General features: G+C 43.7%; 1 protein-coding gene across 2 annotated transcripts in view; it reads right to left on the bottom strand.

The window, feature by feature from the left end:
* MCTP1 (multiple C2 and transmembrane domain containing 1) overlaps positions 1 to 22,925 on the bottom strand; it is a 457,667-nt gene that overhangs the window by 333,114 nt on the left and 101,628 nt on the right. The window lies entirely within an intron of this gene.

The raw sequence follows: 22,925 nt of genomic DNA, 5'->3' as shown, positions 1-22,925 counted from the left end.
GCACCAATGTTAAAAACTGCTTTCATACAAGCAAATCTACTCCAGCAACCACTCCAAGAAATCCACATATATATCCCACCAAACAGCCTGTTTTAAGGTTGCTAATATGGAAAGCTCATAAAAAGAATGATTTCACGACTTAACATACAGCTTTGAGATTCTTAAAATGATAGAGCTGGAAACTAGCATGTGTAACAGTTAGCATGTCAAACTAGGATCTGAGAAACACAGGTTTGAATCCCCATTCTGTTATGGAAGTTTGCTGGGTAACCTTGGGCTAATCACAGACTCAGCCTTACCTACCCCATAGGGTTGTTTTTAGAATAAAACCAAGAAAGGGAGAGTTTAGGAGACCTCTTGCTTCTTACTGGGGGTAAAAGTGGGATAAATAAACACACACACACATAGTATATATAAATCCAAGAAAGTATTCAAAGAAGATAGTTTCAGGAGGGCAGCTGTATTAGTCTGTGGTAGAACAAGATTTGAGTCCAGTAACACCTCAAAGACCAACAACATATTCCATGGTATAAGCACTTGTATATCAAAGCTCATGTCAGATATTTGATTGTGAGCGTTGACTCATGAATACTTTATACCCTGGAAAAGTTGCTGGTGCTACTGGACTAAAAATATGCAACCAATATTTAAAAATCAATTATACCCATTTTATGATGGTGCATGTTTACTATGGCAATTGTGAACCTGACTGCCATAGAGAACAATGACAATTTTTATTGTCAGACAAAAAAGATGGCATTAAATGTATCCTAAACTTGTCAATTAAGATCTCTCCTCCTCACTTACAGACATAATGCTGCCAATAATGACAGTTAAGGGACAAACTGGCTGCAGGCTATATATTTCCTTTCTCTTGGTCCTGTTAAAATCCTTGTTTCTCTTCGGAAGGTTAACTATAACATAATGTAACATCCATATTGACACTGACCATAGGTTAATCTGAATTAGCTTTAAGCAGTATTGTAAAGTGTCTTCGAACATTTGCTTCAAGCTATATTAAAGCTAGCACTGGTTACCGTTGTCCATGGCTGCAGTCCAACAAACATAATGCTACGCAAGGGCTAACGCAGGTATTATTTATTTTATTTATTTAGATAATTTATATTCCACCCTTTCCCAGACGGGCTCAGGGCAGATAACAACATATTTAAAACAGTAAAACAACAGTTAAAACCAATCAAAGTGAACAATACAGTTTGGCAACTCAGTTGGGCACATCATAATGTACTGAAAGTCTCAGACATTAGATAGTTATAAAACCAGTATTTCAGCAGAGGTGGTATCACAGCATAGGGCCAGCTGATAGAATAGGATGCCCACTGCCTCAACCAAATGCCTGGTGGAATAGCTCCATCTTGCAGGCCCTACGAAAAGGTAACAACTCAGTAAGGGCCTGGATCTCTGAGGGGAGCTGATTCCACCAGGCTGGAGCCAAGGCTGAAAAGGCCCTGGCCCTGGTCAAGGCTAGTTGGACGTCCTTTGGACCAGGGACAGTTAGAAGAAGTTGGGTGCCAGATTGTTGTGTTCTCCAGGGCATATATGGGGAAAGGCAGTCCTGTAGATATGTCGGTCCCAGGCTGTGTAAGGCTTTAAAAGTTAAAACAAAAACCTTGAAATGGATCCGGTACTCAATTGGTTGCCAGTGTAGTTTGCACAGTGCTGGCTGGATGTATGCCTAGCTAGGCACTATTATCAACAGTCGAGCTGCTGCATTCTGCACTAGCTGGAGTTTCTGGATCTGTCACAACGGTAAACCTGCATAGAGCAAGTTACAATAATCCAACCTGGAAGTGATGGAGAATTGTAGCTAGGTCCTGGGGGAATAGCTGCCTGGCTTGCTGAAGATAATAAAAGGCAGACTGAGCATCCGCTGTGACCTGTGCCTCCATTGAAAGTGAGGCATCCAGTGTCACTCCCAAGCTCTTCACCTTCTGAATGACACTAAAGATGTACCATCCAGGGTTGGGAGCTGGATTCCCCCCCGATCCTAATCCCTCCCCCCCGAACCAGGTACAGGACCTCCATCTTAGCTGGATTAAGCTTCACTCATCTTTGCCTCAACCATCCTGCCACAGCTTCTAGGACCAAGGTCAGATGACCCAGGGCGGAGTCTGGGTGGCTGTCCATCAACAGATAGAGCTGGGTGTCATCCACATACTAATGACAACCCAGTCCGAAACCTTGGGCAATCTAAGCAAGGGAGAGCATGTTAAACATCACTGGCGAGAGAATAGCTCCCTGAGGCAGATCACATTCCAGCAGGTGCTGCATGGAGGTCTGCTCGCCATGCACCACGTTTTGTCCCCGACCATGGAGAAAGGAGGAGAACGACTTTAAGGCAATCCCCTGAACTCCAATGTCAGCAAGGCAGTGGGCTATTAGGTCATAATCAACCATGTCAAATGCTGCTGATAGGTCTGAAAAAAACAGCAGCGCTGACCCACATTGATCCAGATGGCTTCTGAGGGTCATCTGTGAGGGTGGCCAAAACTGTCTCCATCCCATGTCCAGGGTGGAAGCCAGACTGGAAGGCATCAAGGGCTGATGTCTCCTCCAGGAAGGCTTGGAACCACTCCATCACTGTTTTCTCAATTACCTTGCCCAGAAACGGAAGGTTCGAAACTGAACGGTAATTGGCTAGGATCAGTAGATCCAAGGATAGTTTTTTAAAAAGTGGGCGAACCACTGCCTCGTTAAGCTTGACTGGAAATACCCTGGAAGCCAGGGATAGGTTGACAATACCCACCAAGGGACTCCAGATGCCATCCCCTTACAAGTCAAGATGGACAGGGGTCCAGAGGACATGGTCGGCTTCACTGCAGCCAAGATCCTGTCATCATCTTCCTGAGAAAGTCAACTGAAGTGGTCCAAAATAGGGCCAGAGGGTGGACAACAAGCTTCCAGTTCCAATCGTGACTGGCAGACCTTGGCAAAGAGTCAGGACTTTATCTGTGAAATAGGATGCAAAGGCCTCACTGCTAATATCCAATTCCTTACCTTTTCGATTGCCCATCGGCAATACAGTGAGTGTTCAAATTATTCTAAATAATTGAGCCAGGCACGATTTCACAGATGCAATGGAGGTAACATAGAAATCCTTCTTAGTGGCCTTCAATGCCTTCTCATAATGTTCTATAAGAAGCTCTTGACTCCTCGTCATAGGAACGCCACCAAACTCACTCTAGTTGTCCAAGTTGCTGTTTCATTTCTTGCCGCTCCGGGGTATACCATGGAGCTGCTTTGGGACAACAACAAAGAGGATGCCAGGGGGTGATGTCATCAATGGCTGTGGAGAGCTGAAAACACCAGTCCTCCACAAGCTCATCTAACGACTCGCCAGGGGGCATCGGATCCTGAAGCCGCTCAGGGTCCAGTTGGCTGTGGACAAGCATAAATCTGTTCACTGTCTGAACAGGAGGAGGGCCACAAGTCCAACCAGACTTTCAGGGCATAATGATCTGACCATGCAACCACATCAATGGCTATCAGATCTGCTGTTATCCCAGCACCAAAAATCAGATCTAGTGTGTGACTGGCCTGGTGAGTCGGAACCGATACAATTTGGCTGAGTCCTAGTGTCTCCATGGATGACATTAGGTTCTGAGCCTGCAAGGATGCTGCATTGTCAACATGGACACTGAAATCCCCCAGGACTAAAAGCCTGGGGAAATCCAGTTGCCAGGTCGATACCGCATCCAGCAGGGCAGGAAGTCTATCTGAGGGTGTGTTAGGCGGTCGGTACACTACCCAGACAGCCAAACTCTCCTTGGCTTCCCACACCATGCCGACACATTCCACACCAGCTCTATTTGGCGCAGGGAGTACCCTGAAAGAAAAGGAATCACAGAGGAACACTGCAACTACTGCACTGCCCAATTGTGCCCGGAGGAAGTGCGGGCCCTGCGGAACCTTGACCAGTTCCGCAGGGCCTGCAAGACCGCCCTTTTTAGACAAGCCTATAATGACATCGACTGCTGAGTTGCCTGGTACAAAGAACCGCCATCTATAATATTATCTAAACTGGCAGAACCAGCGCCAGAACAGTCTTATTGCTGCCAGATATATATATATATATATATATATATATATATATATATATATATATATATATACACACATATAGTGTAACATAAATTATGTATTTTAATTTAACTAACTGGTTTTTATATGTTTAATTTTAATTGTTAAATCCAAAGTTTTATTATTTATGTTAATGTATGAGCTGTTGTTAGCCGCCCTGAGCCGCTTAGGCGGGGAGGGCGGGATAGAAATAAAAGCTATTATTATTATTATTATTGTCCAAGATTGATGGAAGACTGAAAACCCAGGTGGGGCCAGTTGGTTCAGGGGGACAGTTTCACCCTCCTGCACCCAGGTTTCAGTCACACATGCCAGATCTATCTGTTGCTCTACAAGATAATCTCGTAGAGTGTAGGTCTTGATCAACATCAATGCTGGGAGTTAGATGAGAATTCCTAGCCCCACAACCGACATGTCTAGGGATGGGATGTAGGTGGGAAGAGATCTGAGCATTTCCATATCTCCAATCTCTTCCAATGGCCTGAAACTTAGTCCCACTGCCATACTTCCCCACCCCCATATCACAAGAATCCATGACCCTGGCATGGTTCCCTATGCGCATTGCTATCAGATCCAATGATCTAGCTAACATGTGCATACAACCTCAATTAATTCACACTATAGACTATTTAATTACTAAGCTCAATAGATCATCTCTTGTCTAAATACAACTAATAATAATTTAAACAATATTTAACAAAAATCAATGATCCTAACTACTAATTTATACTAACAAGCCAATTAATCAAAGATTTCAGGTTTTCACGGCTGGTAACATCATTAGGGTTTGTAGAATCTTTCGGGATCAAGTGCCGTGTTCTACTGGAGAAAGTTTTCCTTCCAGACGTTTCGTTCTCAGCTGCGGAGAACATCCTCAGTGGTGTTGCAGCCGGAGCAGGCGCTCAGACCTTCTTGGCTGCTGTGCATTCAATGCACAGCAGCCAAGAAGGTCTTGAGTGCATTCAATGCACTCAATGCACAGCAGCCAAGAAGGTCTGAGCGCCTGCTCTGGCTGCAACGCCACTGAGGATGTTCTCCGCAGCTGAGAACGAAACGTCTGGAAGGAAAACTTTCTCCAGTAGAACACGGCACTTGATCCTGAAAGAGTCTTCAAACCCTAATGAAGCCAATTAATGTTAATTCCCTCCCTCAGATTCCGACACCCACCCTAATTATTCAACCCAATTAATTAGCTAGCTAAAATTTAAAGTTCAAGTAGCAATTAAGAGGTCCAGTTTAAATACTATACATATAACTTAGGAGGAAACTGATGTCACTGATAAATTAAAATGAAAAATTCAATAAAGTCCCAAGTCAAACAATTATTTAATCAATTAATCAATCAATGGTGGAGACAATGTCAATAGCTTAGAACATAAATGGAATGGACTACTCTTAAAGTGCAGATGGAAGTGCAATAAATAAAGTGCTAAGTGCCAGCGTTAATACTTAAAACAGATAGAATGTAGCCACAGTAAAGAGACAAGCTCTATGTTAAGCTGTCCATGGAGACCAGTTCTCTTTGTCTCTCTAGCATTATAATTTCCAAACAGCTGTGCATCCGTTGCAGCCTGGTATGGCTCAGATCTCCAGCAGCCACTCTTAATAGTCCCAAATCAGTCTAGCAAACCAGGGGGATGGCAACTCTCCCGGGGCTTTTCAGATGGGGCAGCAGAATAGAGGCTAGAAACAGAATATTAAGGGATGGTCCAAATGATCTTCAGGGCAGCATTTGCGGCTGGCACTGGGGCACACCTGGTCGAAATCCCCACAGGGCAAGCCTCCCTGTTACCGTGACGTTCAGGCATCTCAATCAGCGCTGTAAGGGAATGGGCAGAGAACTTCACACCAGAAGTAGTCTGCAGCTACTCTGAACCATAAGTGAAGAGATCCACAATTTATAATTTCACCAGGCCAAACAGATGGGTTTACTATAACACACAGTGTGACAGCCAATAACTATCAAGAATGCAACAGGCAGACAGGGCAAGCTAGGACCAAGAATGTTCAATTTAGTTTCATAGCTTCATGGGAGAAGGGGAGCATAGGTGTTACTTTTGCACAGATGGTTTGTAGAGAAGGTAATAGAGGGGAAACTTCACCACAAAAGACCTTGGAAGCTCTGGCTGCTGCTTCTGAGGGGTTTGCTCCTTCCCATTTACACTACCTTCCCTGCCTGTCTTTGTGGGTAACCAGTTCAAGCCAAAGGGAATTTGAAAATTATGTAAAAGCTAAGATTCATTTTGTGTTTCTTTTGGTAGGCAGGGTACCTGCAAGGCACATGTAGGGAAGAGAAGGAAAAATGCTACCACCCCTGCTGAACCTCACTTCCTCAGTCCTCACCAACCTATTGCCACTTTTCTCATTTTCGTTGAAATCATTCCTGAGAACTGGAAGTAGCAAATGTCACCCCCATCTTTAAAAAGGGTTCCAGAGGAGCTCTAGGAAATTACAGACCAGTCAGCCTGACTTCCGTACAGGGAAAGTTGTAGGCACATTGATGAACAAAAGTTATTAAAGAAGACTCAGTATGGGTTCTGAAAGGGAAGATCTCTAACCTGTGGACAAATAGGATCCAATAGATGTTGTTTACCTTGACTTCCAGAAAGCTTTTGATAAAGTTCCTCATCAAAGGCTCCTAAGTGAGCTCAAGAGTAATGGGATAAAAGAACAAGTCCTCTTGTGGATCAAAAACTGGCTAATTAATAGGAAACAGAGAGTGGGCAATTTTCACAGTGGAGGGTTGTAAGCAGTGGGGTACCGTAGGGCTCAGTATTGGGTTCAATGCTTTTTAACTTGTTCATTAATGATATGGAGTTGGGAGTAAGCAATGAAGTGGCTAAGTTTGCGGACGACACTAAATTGTTCAGGGTGGTGAGAACCAGAGAGGATTGTGAGGCACTCCAAAGGGATCTGTTGAGGCTGGGAGAGTGGGCGTCAACATGGCAAATGAGGTCCAACGTGGCCAAGTGCAAGGCCAAATGCACATTGGCCAAAAATCCTAACTATAAATACAAGTTGATGGAGTGTGAACTGGAGGAGACCGATCATCTTGCCACTGAAAGGCAACAGTTTCAATTTGAGTTAAGTATAGATATTTATTCCCACAGTTCAAATAGTGAGGGCCCAAGACAAAAGTGACTATCAGCACCATCTACTTCCTGTAACATAGGTGGGCAGGCCTCATAAGAGAAGCATGCAGGTATTTCCTTGCTTGCTGCTTGCCCTTCTCCAATTATTACTTCTTTGGTTTCACTGATATTACGCATACATTACATGAACACATGAAGCTGCCTTCCACTGAGACAAATTGAGCATTTTATTGATACTGTCTACTATGTCTAGTAGCACCAGCAAAGGTATCACTGCTAGTATCACCTACTATCTGACCCATTTAACTTAAGTGGAAATGCTGAGGATTCAATCTGGAACCTTCTGCATGCAAAGCACTAATCCACTGCTTCTCTCTGAAGCAAATACACTGAGGCTGTTAAAAAAAAAAAAAAACCCTCCACTAAAAGGATGGTGATAAAGAACTTTTTCTTTGCTACCAGGAAACAAACAACTAACTGCCTTGCTTTGCTAGAAGATAAAAACAGAAGTAGGAGGCTGGGTGGGGGTGGGGGACAACTGCAAAAGGCTTGTCATGCTGCAAAGGAAAAACCTGAAGTTTGGGCAAGTACTTTGTTGTTGTTGTTCAGTCGCACAGACGAGTCCGACTCTTTGCGACCCCATAGACAAAGTCATGCCAGGCCCTCCTGTCTTTCACCATCCTCCGAAGTCTGCTCAAATTCATGTTTGTTACATCAGTAACGCTGTCCATCTATCTCATCTTTTTCCGTCCCCTTCTTTTGCCTTCTGCCTTTCCCAGCACCAAGATCTTCTCCAGTGAGTGCTCCCTTATCATTTGGTGGCCAAAGTATTTGAGCTTCAGCTTCAGCATCTGACCTTCCAGGGAACAATCTGGGTTCATTTCCCTTAGGACTGACTGATTTGATCTTCTTGCAGTCCAAGGGACTCTCAAGATTCTTCTCCAGCACCACAGCTCAAAAGCATCTATTCTTCTGCGTTTGGCCTTCCTTATGGTCCAGCTCTCACAGACATACATTATTACTGGAAATACCATCACTTTGACTATACAGACTTTTGTTGGCAGGGTGATGTCTCTATTTTTTATTATACTGCCCAAGTTCGCCATAGCTGTCCTCCCAAGGCACAAACATCTTTTAATTTCATGGCTACAGTGTCACGAGCTGGGGACAGGCCAGGCGAAGTCCAGAGGCAGTCCAAGGTCTGTAGCTGGTGAGCAAAGAGGGTTCAAAGAGCCAAAACCAAATCACAGTCCAGGTATATCAGGTCAGAGGTTCAGAAGCCGAAGTCAGGGGGTCCAGAAGTCAAAGCCAATGTCAAGGGGTCCAGAAGCCAAAGACAGAAGCCAAAGTGGATGCTAGAACGTCAGGTAAGTGACTAGTTGCTTCCACAAAGCCTTCTCCCAAAGCCCATAGCTATATAGCCCTCTGCTGTCTGTTGCCCATTTGGACTAATTGCTGACTCAGAGGGAGGCCAGGATCCTGCTGAGACTCAAGCATCCTCACTCCTAGAGGGGCCAGGATCCTTTTAGAACTAAGGCTCAGGGAGCGTCTTGCTCGTGAGTGTGCCGCCCTCCTCCGATCCCTGAGGTCCTGACGAAGGCGGTCACGCACACGAGCCACCCGGGAGGGCGAGGCAGGGGGGCTTGGATCTTCTCCAGTAGGAGGCAGGGGCACTGGTGCCGGTGGCAGGGGCACTGGTGCAGGTGGCAGGGGCACAGTTTCTTCTGCAGGCTCAGCTTCTTCTGCAGGGTCCCCAGCACCCATGACATACAGTCATCATCGGCAGTGATCTTGGATCCCAGAAATGTGAAGTCTGTTACCACTTCCATGTCTTCCTCTTCTATTTGCCAAGGTGTGATGGGGCCAGATGCCATGATATTCGTTTTCTTGATGCTGAGTTTCAAGCCTACTTTTGTGCTCTCCTCTTTCACCTTCAATAAGAGGTTCTTTAGGTCTTCCTCACTTTCTGCAATTAGTGATATTATCTGCATATCTGAGGTTGTTGATGTTTTTCCCGGCAATCTTAATTCCGTCTTCTGCTTCATCCAGGCCAGCATTCCACATGATGTACTATACATATAAATTAAATAAGCAGGGTGACAATATCCATCCTTGTCGAACTCCTTTTCCTATTTTAAACCAATCAGTTGTTCCATATCCCGTTCTGACAGCTGCTTCTTGACCCTTATACAGGTTTCTCAGTAGACATGCGAGGTGATTTGGTACTCTCATCTCTTTAAAGACTTGCCACAGTTTGTTGTAATCCACAGAATCAAAGGCTTTAGCGTAGTCAATGAAACAGAAATAGACATTTTTCTGATACTCCCGTGCTTTCTCCATAATCCAGCGAATGTTGGCAATTTGATCTCTAGTTCCTCTACCTCTCTGAAACCCAGCTTGAACTTCTGGTAGTTCCCAATCTACATACTGCTGAAGCCTAGCTTGTAGGATCTTTAACATGACCTTGCTGGTGCGAGGTGCAATGGTGCGATAGTTTGAACATTCTTTGGCATTACCCTTCTTTGGGATTGGAATATAAACTGATCTTTTCCAATCCTGTGGCCACTGTTCCATTTTCCAAAATTGTTGACATAATGTGTGCATCACTTTAACAGCATCATCTTTTAGGACTTTGAACAACTTAACTTGGATACCATCATCTCCGCTCGCTTTGTTGTTGGTAATGCTTTCCAAGGCCCATTTGACTTCACACTCCAGGATGTCTGGCTCGAGGTCAGCGATTTCACTGTCATGGTTGTCAAGGACATTGAGATCCTTCTTGTATAATACTTATGTGTATTCTTGCCACCTCTTCCTGATCTCTTCTGCTTCTGTTAGGTCCCTACCATTTTTGTCTTTTATCAGGCCATCTTTGCATGAAACGTTTCCTTGATTTCTCCAATTTTCTTGAAGAGATCTCTTGTTCTTCCCATTTTATTATTTTCCTCTATTGCTTTGCATTGTTCCTTCAGGAAGGCCTCCTTATCCCTCCTTGCTGTTCTCTGGAAATCTGCATTCAGTTGGGTAAATTTTTCCTTTTCACCTTTCGCTTTCCTTCTTTCCTCAGCTATTTGCCTCATCAGACACCCACTTTGCTTTCTTGCATTTCTTTTTCTTTGCGATTTATTTGTTTATCTGATTTATATTCCATCCTCCCCACCGAAGCAGGCTCAGGGCGGCTGATTGCTCCCTTCTGTACAATGTCTCGAACCTCCGTCCATAGTTCTTCAGGCACTCTATCAACTCTAGTCCCTTAAACCTATTCTTCATCTCCACTGTATATTCATAAGGGATGTGATCAAGGTCAAACCTGAATGGCCTAATGGCTTCCCCAATTTTCTTCAGTTTATGCCTGAATTATGCAATGAGCAGCTCATGATCTGAGCCGCAGTCAGCTCCAGGTCTTGTTTTTGCTGACTGTAAGGAGCTTCTCTATCTTTTGCAGAGTATATAATCAATCTGATTTCTGTGTTGCCCATCAGGTGACATCCATTTGTAGAGTCACCTTTTAGGTTGTTGGAAGAGGGTGTTTGCTATGACCAGTTTGTTCTCTTGACAAAACTCTATTAGCCTTTGCCCAGCTTCATTTTGTTCTCCAAGGCCAAACTTGTCAATTGTTCCAGTTACCTTTTGACTTCCTACTTTGGCATTCCAGTCCCCTGTGATGAGGAGGACATCTAGAAGGTGTTGTAGATCTTCATAGAACTGGTCCACTTCAGCCTCTTTGCATTAGTGGTTGGGGCATAGACTTGGATTACTGTGATATTGAATGGTTTGCCTTGGATACGGACCGAGATCATTCTGTCATTTTTGAGATTGTATCCCATTACTGCCTTCCTCACTCTCTTGTTAACTATAAAGGACACACCATTCCTTCTACGGGACTCTTGCCCACAATAATAGATGTAGTGATCCTCTTGAGTTAAATCCATCCATTCCTGTCCATTTTAGTTTGCTGATTCCCAAGATGTCGATGTTCAGTCTTGCCATCTCTTGTTTGACTACATCCAGCTTACCTTGATTCATAGATCTTACGTTTCACGTTCCAATGCAGTATTGTTCTTTGCAGCATTGGACTGTTCTTTCACCATCAGACACATCCACAGTTGAGCGTCCTTTCAGCTTTGGCCCAGCTGTTTCACTCTTTCTGTGGTTACTTGGACTTGCCCTCCACTCTTCCCCAATAGCATATTGGGCACCTTCTGACCTGAGGGGCTCATCTTCCAGCGCCACATCTTTTAGCATTTTGTTACCATCCATGGGGTTTTCTTGGCAAGGATATTGGAGTGGTTTGCCATTTCCTTCTCCAGTGGATCACATTTTGTCTGGGTTCTCAGCTGTGGCCTGCCCATCTTGGGTTGCCCTACATGGCATAGCCCACAGCTTCACTGAACCGTGCAAGCCACGTCAAGGCAGTGATCCATGAGAGGGGAGAAAGTACTTGCTGCATCCTAAATCCACAGAATTCTATCTAGCACTGCAGATCATCTTGCCGTAGGCAACAGTTTCAATTTGAGTTAAGTATAGGTACTTATTCCTACAGTTCAAACAGTACAGTGCTCAGTATCATGCTTAGAATTAGAATTAATTTCCACCACTCTAACCCTTGTTGACCAAATTTTTCTCTAACTGTAGCAGTGAAAGAGTAAGGACTCACTTAATCTTATTCTTAGTCATATTCTTAGTTCACACTTAATCTTATTGAGAGCTTCATTACAAAAATTTTATATGCTGCTTTTGCTACTTTCTATCACTTTCATTGATTTCAACATTTTCTTGGACTGTCACATACGGCAACTTCTGAGACTAATTTTCAATCAGTTAATCAGCTCCTCATACCAAAATATGCTCTCTCTCTCTGCATGTAGAACAATAAAAAGTGGTAGCAGAATAATAAACTAGATAAGTATGTATGCCCTGACTTGGAGAACCCAGGATAGCCCAATCTTGTCAGATCTCAGTAGCTAAGCAGGGTCAGCCCAGGTTAGCCTTTGGTTGGAGACCACTAAGGAAGTCCAGGGTTGCTACTCAGAGACAGGCAGCCTACCTCTGAATATCTCTTGCCTTGAAAACCCTACAGGATCACCATAAATCAGTTTCCAACTCGATAACAAAAATAAATAAAAGAGCAGACCTGAGCAGGAGCTACATTTTGTAGGATTACCAAAATACCTAGGGACTTTGGGAGTGCATCCAGGAGAGGGCAAGTTTGGGGAAGGGAGGGGAGGGACCTCAGCATGGTACAATGTTATAGAGCCCACCCCTGAGAGCAACCATTTTCCCCAGGGGAGCTGATCTCTACCAGTTGTAAAAGCGGAAGGTCTCCAGGTACCACCTTGAAGCTGGCAGCCCTAAATTTTAGCAGTCTGCTCTTTGGGACATCAGCAAGAAAATGAACAACTTATACTACATAATCTTTTGTGAAGAATTAAGACAGTTTTAGTAACATTTTAATGGCCCTGGAATTCTTAAAAATTGTACATTTTAAATATAATAGATAATAAAAGTATTTGACTCATAAAAGGGATTTAAAAATTGCAATAACTGGTGTTCTCAGTATAACTACCAAGCTTAATTAGTATCTATTATTCAGTTTGACCCTTTCTGTTTTTCAATGTAATGCCATATTCTAACAAAAGGGAAATTATATTCTGTAATTTTTTCAGTTTGCAAAAATGTTTCATCCTTCCAGCAATCTAATGGCACCAGGACTTCTGGTAAATTATATTCATGCCTGTATCTCAGCCTTAGGCTTTTTTAAAAAAAGTAAACCCTTTATATGAAGAATAAAGTATTTTTAAAATTATTTTTTCTTGTAATTCAGATCATGCAGACAAACTTGATACAACACTAATGATTTCAATGAGAATTATTAATCAGTCAGTCTTTCACAAATGGGGGATTCCATATGTCCCAATGATCTCCATTTACAGGCCCTGTTTTTATGATGCACCTGGTTTTAGGAAAACCTTGCTCCTTGGGATAGCTTTAAAAATTGTTAGGGTGCTGACATGTTTCAACCCTTTGTTTCACATTAAATATGCCATGTCACACACTACAACTGATGCAACCGATTTTAAAATATTAAGTTTAATTAACATATTATATGGCAATTAGCTTTTCCTATTACATATTTAACCACACAATATGCACAGACAGCCTTTGTTTTTAAATTCCATGACCGGCTGTTCTGAACAAAGAACATTGGTGTTCTGTCCTCTCCTCCCTTCAATAACCTGCTGTCCAGGTTTGGGTAGTATTTGAGTAGACCCGTAGCCAGAAAATTTTGGATGGAGGGGCCTGGAAGATTAAAAAAAAAATTGGTGGGGGGGCTGCAGAACTTGGCTGCTTCTTCCCTCCAGCGGCTTGGGTTTTGGAGACAGGGAGAGGCTTCAGTGGAGTATAACACCACAGCATCCACCTTTCAAAGCAACCATTTCCTCCAAGGGAACCAACCTCTGTAACCAGGAGATCAGTTGTAATCCCAAGAACTCTCCAGGGATGACCTGGCGACTGGCAGCCCTCCAGTAAAGAGCCTCCCCATCTGGTCTAACGCAGCAGCTTCTCTGCTGTAAGCAATATGTGCTTGCACCGACTCTGGCAAGTGAACCGCTGCACCCCACAAGTTGCAAGCAGCCCAGCCTCTCTTCCCTCACAGCCTCCACCTCCTCCTCCCCACCTTGGAAGAGCCATCCGTTTTCACACCTTTGTAACTGGTGCAAGCTGCTAAGAGAAGCGGCACGTTCCAGCTGGCAGGGATCAGGTGGCACAGAATTGAATTAAAAGGAGCCTGCCATGGATTCCAAGACGGGTAGCAGGCATTGGGTGGGCCATGCTTAAGTTCGGCTGAATCCTGCCGGCTGTTCATCAGGCTTGAGGAATAGAAAGGTGGCAGGGCGAGTGGACTCTCAGTGGGGCTGGAGGAGCTGTGGGAAGTATACACAGCACGATCCAAGCACAGTAGCCTAGGATCCAACACCAGCAGTGATCGCTGCCACCCAGATAGTGGGCCTCACAGTACCCACAATCCTTACAGGCAGACTGAGCAGGCTCACTGAGCTTCCCTAAGTACACGTACCAATTATGCAAGGTTGCATCAGCTCTGTGAGTCAGCACAAAGCCTAATTACAGGTGAGGTCATCCCACCTTACCTCAGTAACAGGTAACAGCTGGATCATGATGCAGCATGACTCAGCATGACATTGCAGAAACAACATTACTATTACTAAGATGGAGTCAGTCAGCCATTTTAGGACTGAGTTCCAACAGGGCACCAAAGCAGAAAAGGTCCTCATGATAGTTACTGGTAGTTACTCCACCCCCAGGCTTCTGCTTGAGCTGGCTCAAGCAATCAATTCCCCACCAGTTGCTAAGTGGGCACCTTTTGATCCATAGCTACCTCCCATTCCCTTCACAGTGATGAGATCTGTTTTTTTTGGAGATCCAGTTGCAGTAAGGGGAATGGGAGGTAGCCACAGATCAAAAGGCACCCCACACAGCGAATGGTGGGGAATCAATCGCTTGAGCCAGCTCTAGCAGAAGCCCAGGGACAGAGCAACTGATGGTGAGGAATCAGTCCATGCTTTAATTAAATTGATTAGTTTGACAGTCTAAATATAAGCCACTCCACCAACTATGGTTACTTAGGGTCCATCAAACCAGTATCTGAAGCTGGTTTATTATGGCTTTATGAGATATCAGAATGCATTCTCTGACAACACCTTCCCAGGCCAAAAAGGGGAAAGGAAATGTATCTGTCAACGCAAACCAGCAGCCATGTAATAGTGAGCTGAATCCCAGTTTCATACACTAACCCAGGGGTGTCAAATTAATTTTGTTATGAGGGCCAAATTGGACATAAATGAGACCTTGCCGGGCTGGGTTATGTTGGGCCGGGCCTTGTGTGTACCTATTTAATGTCAGGTAGCAGAGATATAAGCTTTATAAAGGACACAAACATAATTAAAGATTTTTAAAAACTAAAAACATGCTTAAAACTTTGTTGGTCTTAAAGGTGCTTTCTTTGTATTTCTCCCACGGGATCCAGGGAACTGGGCAAAGAAAGCTTTGGCTCTTTCCTTCCTTCCCCAGGGGACCAGGAGGGAGAGGAGCCTCAACCAACAGAAGGAGGAGAGGCTTGGCTCAATAGCTCTGCAATTGAGAGAGCCTTGCAAAGCAAGCTGTAATGCAGAAGGAAGCAAGAGAGAAGGAAGCAGATACAGCCAGTCACTTGGGGGCCTGATAGGAGCCCTTTGGGGGCCTCATTCAGCCCACGAACCGCATGTTTGACCCCCCCCCCTGCACTAACCAAAACAAAGTTTTGCATTATGTCTGAACTGAATCTTACTGCAGTAGCAATTCAACAATAATGCTTTAAATTTTGGAATTTATATGAAGTCAAGTTGTTGAAAGAAAATATGGATAGTGTTCATTCATTCGTTATAGGGAAAAGGAGACCCCCACTTTTCCCCAACTTTTTAGCAGTTAAACTTCTCTGTGTTAGCTTTTTGATATGGTTAGGCCATTTCTTATTACATTCTCTTGCTACTCAGACTTAGAATTAGACCCCCCCTTCTTTGTTCCTAGTCTTTTAATTTTTCCACAGCATTCGTTCTTCTAGTCAGCAATAAGTAACATTTTGTTTAGGGAAAGTTTTCACATGAATGTATGTAGCCCAAAGAACACAGGGAAAAGATAAATATGCAAGGACGAGCTGTGAACACAATTAGGGTCTATGCACATAACTTCTATTGCCTTAGATAAGGGGAAAAATGTTGCTAGGCAAACATATCTTTCTAAGTAAACTAAACCTTTGTATGGTCAAGCCCAGCCTCACACGGTCGGTCGAGGTAGACTGTAAACCCTGCGACCAATGGCAGTTTGTAGACTGTAAACCCTGCGACCAATTAGCTGCCAACTCACAGTTTGAGGCGTGGCACACTGCTCCCCAAGAACCCACAAGGAGACGTTCAGTTGAAAACAGTCCACCGGAGGAAAAGTCTGCTGTGTGGAACCGGTGAGTAAAATATAAAATAGTTTGGGGAAACTAAAGTAGTTTTGGGTGTTGAGGGTGTTTGTTGGTGTGAGTGGTGTGTGTGTGAGTCTTTTGGTAATGGGATGGTAAAATAAGACATCTAAGGTAAAGAGGAATGAGGATTGGGGTTTGAGTCCCCTGAAAATAAAGACGTCTAAGGATAAAGGAAATGGGAATTCCGTTGGGGACGCCCAGATTTTGGAGAGGCCAGAGTCAGGAATTCCAGAAGATAGTCTGTTGAGAAGACTACTTTTCAATTGAGTTATTTTGGGGTTTGAGGCCCCTAAAGATAAAATTTGGGTCCCCTCCCTGGTGTGTAAATGGTCTGACTGTGTATTATTGAATGGCTGTATTTTTGACATTGGACCACTTAGGTGTCCACAAATGAGGTTCCTGTAAAACAACACAGGCATATGAGATTCACTGTTTATATTTGGAACAGGAGCCTAGTCCCAGAATGGGAAAGGAAGCTCCGTACATTTGCTGTGAATAGCCTTCATTAGACGGCTATTGCTCCCCAGCCTCCTTAAGGTGGCCTGGGAGAAGCCTAAACAAAACAACCAGAAAATGTCTTCATTTGACCCTTTAGAATATATAAGCCCATCTGCTCCCCATGCAAGAAGGGAAAGAGAAAGGAGGGGGGGGAGATGAAGTGGCTGTGGCTGCCCCCCCCCCTCCGCTCTCCTGTAGGCGAGATAGTGGCCACTTTAAGTGGAGAAAGGAAAGGGTCATCTCCCTTCTTACAAAGAGGCGGAGACTGAAAAGAGTTGAAAATTATTTTTTACAAAAGGAGAGAAAGCCCCGGCAAATTATTGAAGCTAGAGAAAAAAAAAATTAATTAAAGAATGCCCCCCCCCTTAGGTAAGTGTCTATGGGAGACCAATTGGGGTAAGGTCCCACTAACCAGCTCAGATTAGCTGGCAGGGATCACATACATAAAAGCAAAAGGAAATTTGGAGGGAAGAAAATGGGGCGAGAACAACGGCAAGCTGAAGCCGCTTTCCTAGATGCAACACTGGCTGACTGAGATTTACAACCACCCCAAGAAAGAGGAGGAGGGGTGTGAAGCTTTCCGGCAGTTTGTGTTGCAAGGGTTTGAGTGGAGAATCATCCCCAGGAACGTGAACACTTAAGAGGGCTTTTGAATATGGTAAGAGAAAGGCAAGGGACAGGTAGAGGAAGATAAGGAAGAAATTAGTGAAGAAAAATTAGAAATGAAGCAGAAGACTGATGGTGATGCAGAAACTGCAAGAAAGAGAGAGAGAGAGAGAGAGAGAGAGAGCAGGAGAAGGAACGAGGTTTGGAACAAGGGGAGGGGAGAGATGATTGAGAGGATACTTGTAAGTTTTCATAAGGCTTATGAGAAATCACAGGGGTGTACAATATTGAAGTCCCACCTTGTGGAACAGAGAAACCCAGAAGGAAATTGCAGAAGTTAGAGGGTTGTTGACAGAGCCCTGACTGGATTTATGGTAAAGGCACAGAAAATTATTGCAAGGAAATGGAGCCAGTTATGGTGCAGATTTCTGGAAGAAGAGGAGGTTAGCTCACAAAAGGATACCGAACTGGGAAAAAGTTTGTGGAGAGGACTGTGGGGATTCAGTTTAAGTACAGAGAAGATGTGTTAGAGTAGTTAAGGGCAAAGAAAGATAAAAACGTGGACGGAATGTTTTTCAGACAAACTTGATTTACACAAGTGCCGCTGTCGCTGGGCAGAATACACACGGTAATTAATTGGCCGTAGCAGGTGGAATGTTGTGAGGTCATGTTTAAGCAGCCAGGGGCGGCAGGAGAAGTCTCTCCCTGCTGATTCCAAGCGCAAACCCCCGGTGCATCTTTTTTGAAACTTTCCAGATGTTTTTCCTGTGTGTAAATCTTTTTCTATCTGCACCTATAATGTTAGAGGTGGTACTCTAGCAGAGGATGACATAGAGGTAATTTTTCACTGACATTAGTGGTTGCTTAAAAGGATTAGGCAAATTTTGGGAGGAAAAATTTATGGCTTGGATTTAGTGCAGAATTTCAGTTGCAATAAGTCTCTGTGTCATTCTATTGATTGTATTGGCTTCCACTGTGTAATATTAGAAAGATGAACTTTAAATAAAATAAGAAAATATCTCAGTAGCTACTGAGTCATGCTTTTGTGGCATTCTCACTTGAGTTTTTGATTGCACAGGGTCTTGTACAATCAATTTCTGGTTATTGTAATCATGTGCTTTGCTGGATCAAAGCCAAGGTTTGTTGGGTTTAGTTAATAGGAAGATTTCTATTGTGTATTAGAAGCATCTGTTTGGCCAGTGCTGGAGAGCAGATGCCCGAGTACACCAACTCTTTTGCCATTCTGAAGTACAAAATGAAATAATGTTATTAAAAACTAGAGCTGACACACTCAGTGTCTAAAAGAGGTCTTGATATGAGGAGGTTTAAATATGTGTCAGGGTTTGGTATGAAGGGCTTTTGAATGTAGTTATGAGACAGGGGTCACAAAACCCAGGTTTGCAGGGACAGGACGAGAGCAGAGAAGAGGGGGTGAATCGTGAAGAGGGGAACAAGGATGGGGTTGAAACAGAAGAATTGGTGAGGCAGGCAAGGTGTTATGAGGATTTGGCATGGAGGGGGTTCAGGGCTGTCTGGTATTTAGTCCCCCCCTTAGCTGAGCCTTTGTTAACTTTAAGGATGGGCGAGTTAGGTATAGATGTGGAATTTTTGGTGGATTCAGGAGCAAGGAGTGGAGAATGTATAAGGAATGTTGGGGGCAGGGAAATTTGAAACTCTGGAAAGTTGTATGGAAAGACATTGTAAAATTGTGAAAATAGAAAATTGTGAGAGCTCAGTGCCCATTTTAAAACCCCTTCAAGTTCAATGCAAGGGGAGGGCAGGTGTGGAGCTGCATGGATTTTTTTTTGGATGCCTAATTCAGGCACTTGCCTGTTGGGAGTTAGAGATCTAATGTGCAAACCGGGTATTGTGATTGTATTTCAAAATAAGAATTGACCCTAAAGTTTGGGCATGCCTGGGTAACCCAGGAAAAATAATTAACCCAGGTCTGGCTCATTCATAATTATTGATGTATTGGAATTGCTTGTATATTGCTTATCTGTGCACATGTTATAGGAGGAGATGTTCTTTTTAAAACCGTTGCCTTGAAAAGTTCAGAACGGGAGGTTTTGTACTCTGGTAAGGCAGATAGCGAAAAGCTACTTCATGAGAAAAGAATTCAGAATGTAAGGGGAGCTGTTACTTTGAGCCAGATTGTGAATTTTGTGTCGTGGGCCAATTTGGCCGCAGGAGCAGAGAAAAGAAAGGGGAGGTGACTGGCTACACATGCGGACAGATGCCAGACTATTGCAAATAGAAGCAACTTTGTTGGAACAGCCTGATTTGCTAGTCACCACCGTTGATTATGTGGGACCGGCAGAGGGCCTTTCCAGCAATGTGCAAAGGGAGATTGAGAAAACCCATGATTGTATATTACAAACCAAATACAGGAAAGATTTACAGGAGACTGCTATTGAAGGTGACTGGAACCTGTATACAGATGGGTCTTCTCGGGTGATAAAGAGAAATGGAAGAGGAGTCCAGTGCACTCCCCTCTATGTCTGCACAGACTGCAGAATTGTACGCCCTAAAGCGGGCATTGGAAATTGTAGTAGGGCAGTCAGTAAATATCTACACAGATTCAAAATATGTTTGGGGGGAGGTTCATGCTTTTGGAAATTTCTGGAAAAGAGAGGGGAAAACTAATGTAATAAAGGGGAATAATAGAGCTGCAGAAGATTGCATGAGGAATGACATTAGGGAACACGAGACCTTTCTAGAAAAATTTGTGGGATGACGGGTGTGGTCCCAGACCAATGCTCTGATAGCCAGATGTACTCCTTGTCAACGGGCAAGCAAAAACAACCCTGGGAAAACTGAGATGGGTGGGAGACCGTTGGCAGTGTATCCCTTCGAATGCATCCAGTGTGATTTCATTGATTTGCCCCGGGTAGGAAAGGTTAAACACTGCCTGGTCCTCACTGACCAATTGACTGGGCGAGTGGAAGCCTTCCCCACAACCCGAGCAACTGTTAATGTGGTGACTAAAATATTATTGGAACAGATTATCCCACGTTTTGATCTCTTTTAAAACTTTAAATTCTAATAGGGGGCTCTGGGAGTAAAGTGGAAGCTCCACACCCCTGGCACCCCCAGAGTTCAGGAAAGACCAAATGTATGAACCAGAGTGTGAAATGTTACCTTTAGTATTATTTGGTATCCAGACAAGGCCTCATCAGTCTACAGGCCTGTCTCCATTTGAGTGCTTGTATGGGATGGGAATTTGGGACATAGCCCCAGGCTCTGGAAATCCCAACTTGCACCTTCTTAAGGATGCCTATTTAAGAAAACATTTGCTGGCACCGTTTTTCATTCTCTCTTGCAATAGGGAGGCTGGCGTGACCATTCAGAGGGCACCACTTGAGACCCCGGTCCATTCCTATCTGCCAGGCCAGTGGGCATACATCAAGGCGTGGAAAACAGAGTCCCTGGTTCCAAAATGGTTCCAAATCCCTTCTAACTACGGAAACAGCAATCCGGACGAAAGAAGCAGGGTGGACTCATCACACCAGGGCAAAACACGCGGTTTCCCCAGAGGCTGAGTGGGAATCAAATCCAGTACCTGGGAAAGACTTAAAACTATTTTCAAACGGCAAGCAGATAAATAAATGCCCGGACAGGTATTGTTTTGTAAACCTGTGGGTGGACCGGGTCCTGTGGGAGATCATTGGCAGTTTAAACTTGTGTATTTTCCTGCAGAAAAGAAGGGTGAAAAGGAAAGGTGGGAGGTTTGGGTAAATCTGATTGATACTGCACCAACCCACTGGGGTTTAAGGTTTAAAGCTGTGAGTTTTGGTTGAAAAGTGCGATTCTGGGAGGTGGACGAAACAGGGAGTACTACAGAAGGGGCAAGGAACGGAGAAGCTACTAGGAAGGAGATAGTAGAACCTGAGTTTTGGCATTATCAATACTGTGTAAGAAAATATTATAGTTAAATGTGGGATTTGGGTTCTCCCGATATCCCAGAGTGGACTCCACAGCAGAGGTGGACAGCAGTAGAAAAAGCTTGGCCTGATATTTTAGTTACAAAAGAAATAACTTTGTGGAAAGGGAAGTGGTGTGCACATTTGGATTTACTCCTTGTTGGACAAGCATCTCCAGAACCATTTACTGCAGGGTTTGAGGATTTCATAGCTGGTGTTTTATGGATAAGAGACCCTATCTTGAATAAGTATAAGGAGAAGGTCCGATTTGCAAAAGGGTCGCTAGAGGTGAAACCACAAGACTGGAGGGAGTGGGAGGCCAGTGAGTGGGACCCAGAAAAAAAACATTAGACATAGATTCAGAAGACGTACTTACTACAGGGTTAAAACCACCAGTCATTAGTGGCTGGATAGCAAAGAACTATTTTGACGTGAACGATTGGGGTACTAAATACTGCAATATTTGTGGTTCCCGTTCAAGTGCGTATAGACTTAGAGGTGACCATCCATCAAAATGCTAGGATCCAAATCGAGAATTGCCTCATATCCCTTGGTGGCATTATTGTTGTGCAGCAATAAGTCAGCAATAAGTAACATTTTGTTTAGGGAAAGTTTTCACATGAATGTATGTAGCCCAAAGAACACAGGGAAAAGATAAATATGCAAGGACGAGCTGTGAACACAATTAGGGTCTATGCACATAACTTCTATTGCCTTAGATAAGGGGAAAAATGTTGCTAGGGAAATGTATCTTTCTAAGTAAACTAAACTTTTGTATGGTCAAGCCCAGCCTCACACGGTCGGTCGAGGTAGACTGTAAACCCTGCGACCAATGGCAGTTTGCCACAGGGTGAGGTAGCGGTGACGTCGGTAATGCTTTAAGATGCTGGGGCTTGACTGAATTAGGCAGAGAATGGCGTTCCTTTTGCCCGTTCTCTCCACTTTCTGCAGAAGTGAAAATAAAGCTGCTTTTCTCTGAACAACATGCCTCCAGCCTGGTAATTGGTATCTGGAAGAAGGGCATTGCCCCAAAAACCGGTTAACAAAGTCAGTTGCTTCTGTAGGCAGAATGGAAATATTATTGTAGGAAAAAAAACAGATTCCATGTCCAGAATGCAGACAATACACAAAATTACCTCAACAGATTAACAGGGTACTACAACCACCACATTTTTATTAGTAATTAAAGTTAACCAATCTTCCAAGAAGATTGTTTAATCCAGTACTCTACAATTCTTGAAGGTTAGCTGGTGAAAACAGAGCTGTAACATGTCAAGTCCTGTTCCCAGCACAGCTAATAATATTATCTAACAAATTTTTAATCATTGCTATTGTGATACATGTTGATGTTTTCATAATTTTGTAATTATAATCAATTTTCAAATCTTAGCAATTTGATATTGTAATGTGGTCACTATACATGCACTTTAATAACTTCTGTACAAACAATATCAGACCTCTGGTACTCAGTACCTTCCCCTTTTTTTCTTTCAGAGGTTTCTTATCTCTTTTTTAAAGTTATAAAATGAAAACACACATGCAATTACTTCTTGCCCAGAAGGCCCCTAACTATGTAAGTTCCACAACACTGTTTCCTGAAAAGACAGCTGCAGCACAAGAGCTTTAACCAATAAGGAGAATATGATATCTAATTCCTTAATATATGTCTCCATTGAC

This window comes from Heteronotia binoei, chromosome 4, assembly GCF_032191835.1.
Source record: "Heteronotia binoei isolate CCM8104 ecotype False Entrance Well chromosome 4, APGP_CSIRO_Hbin_v1, whole genome shotgun sequence".
NCBI classification, from domain to species: domain Eukaryota; kingdom Metazoa; phylum Chordata; class Lepidosauria; order Squamata; family Gekkonidae; genus Heteronotia; species Heteronotia binoei.
This window is presented reverse-complemented; position numbering and strand designations above follow the sequence as displayed.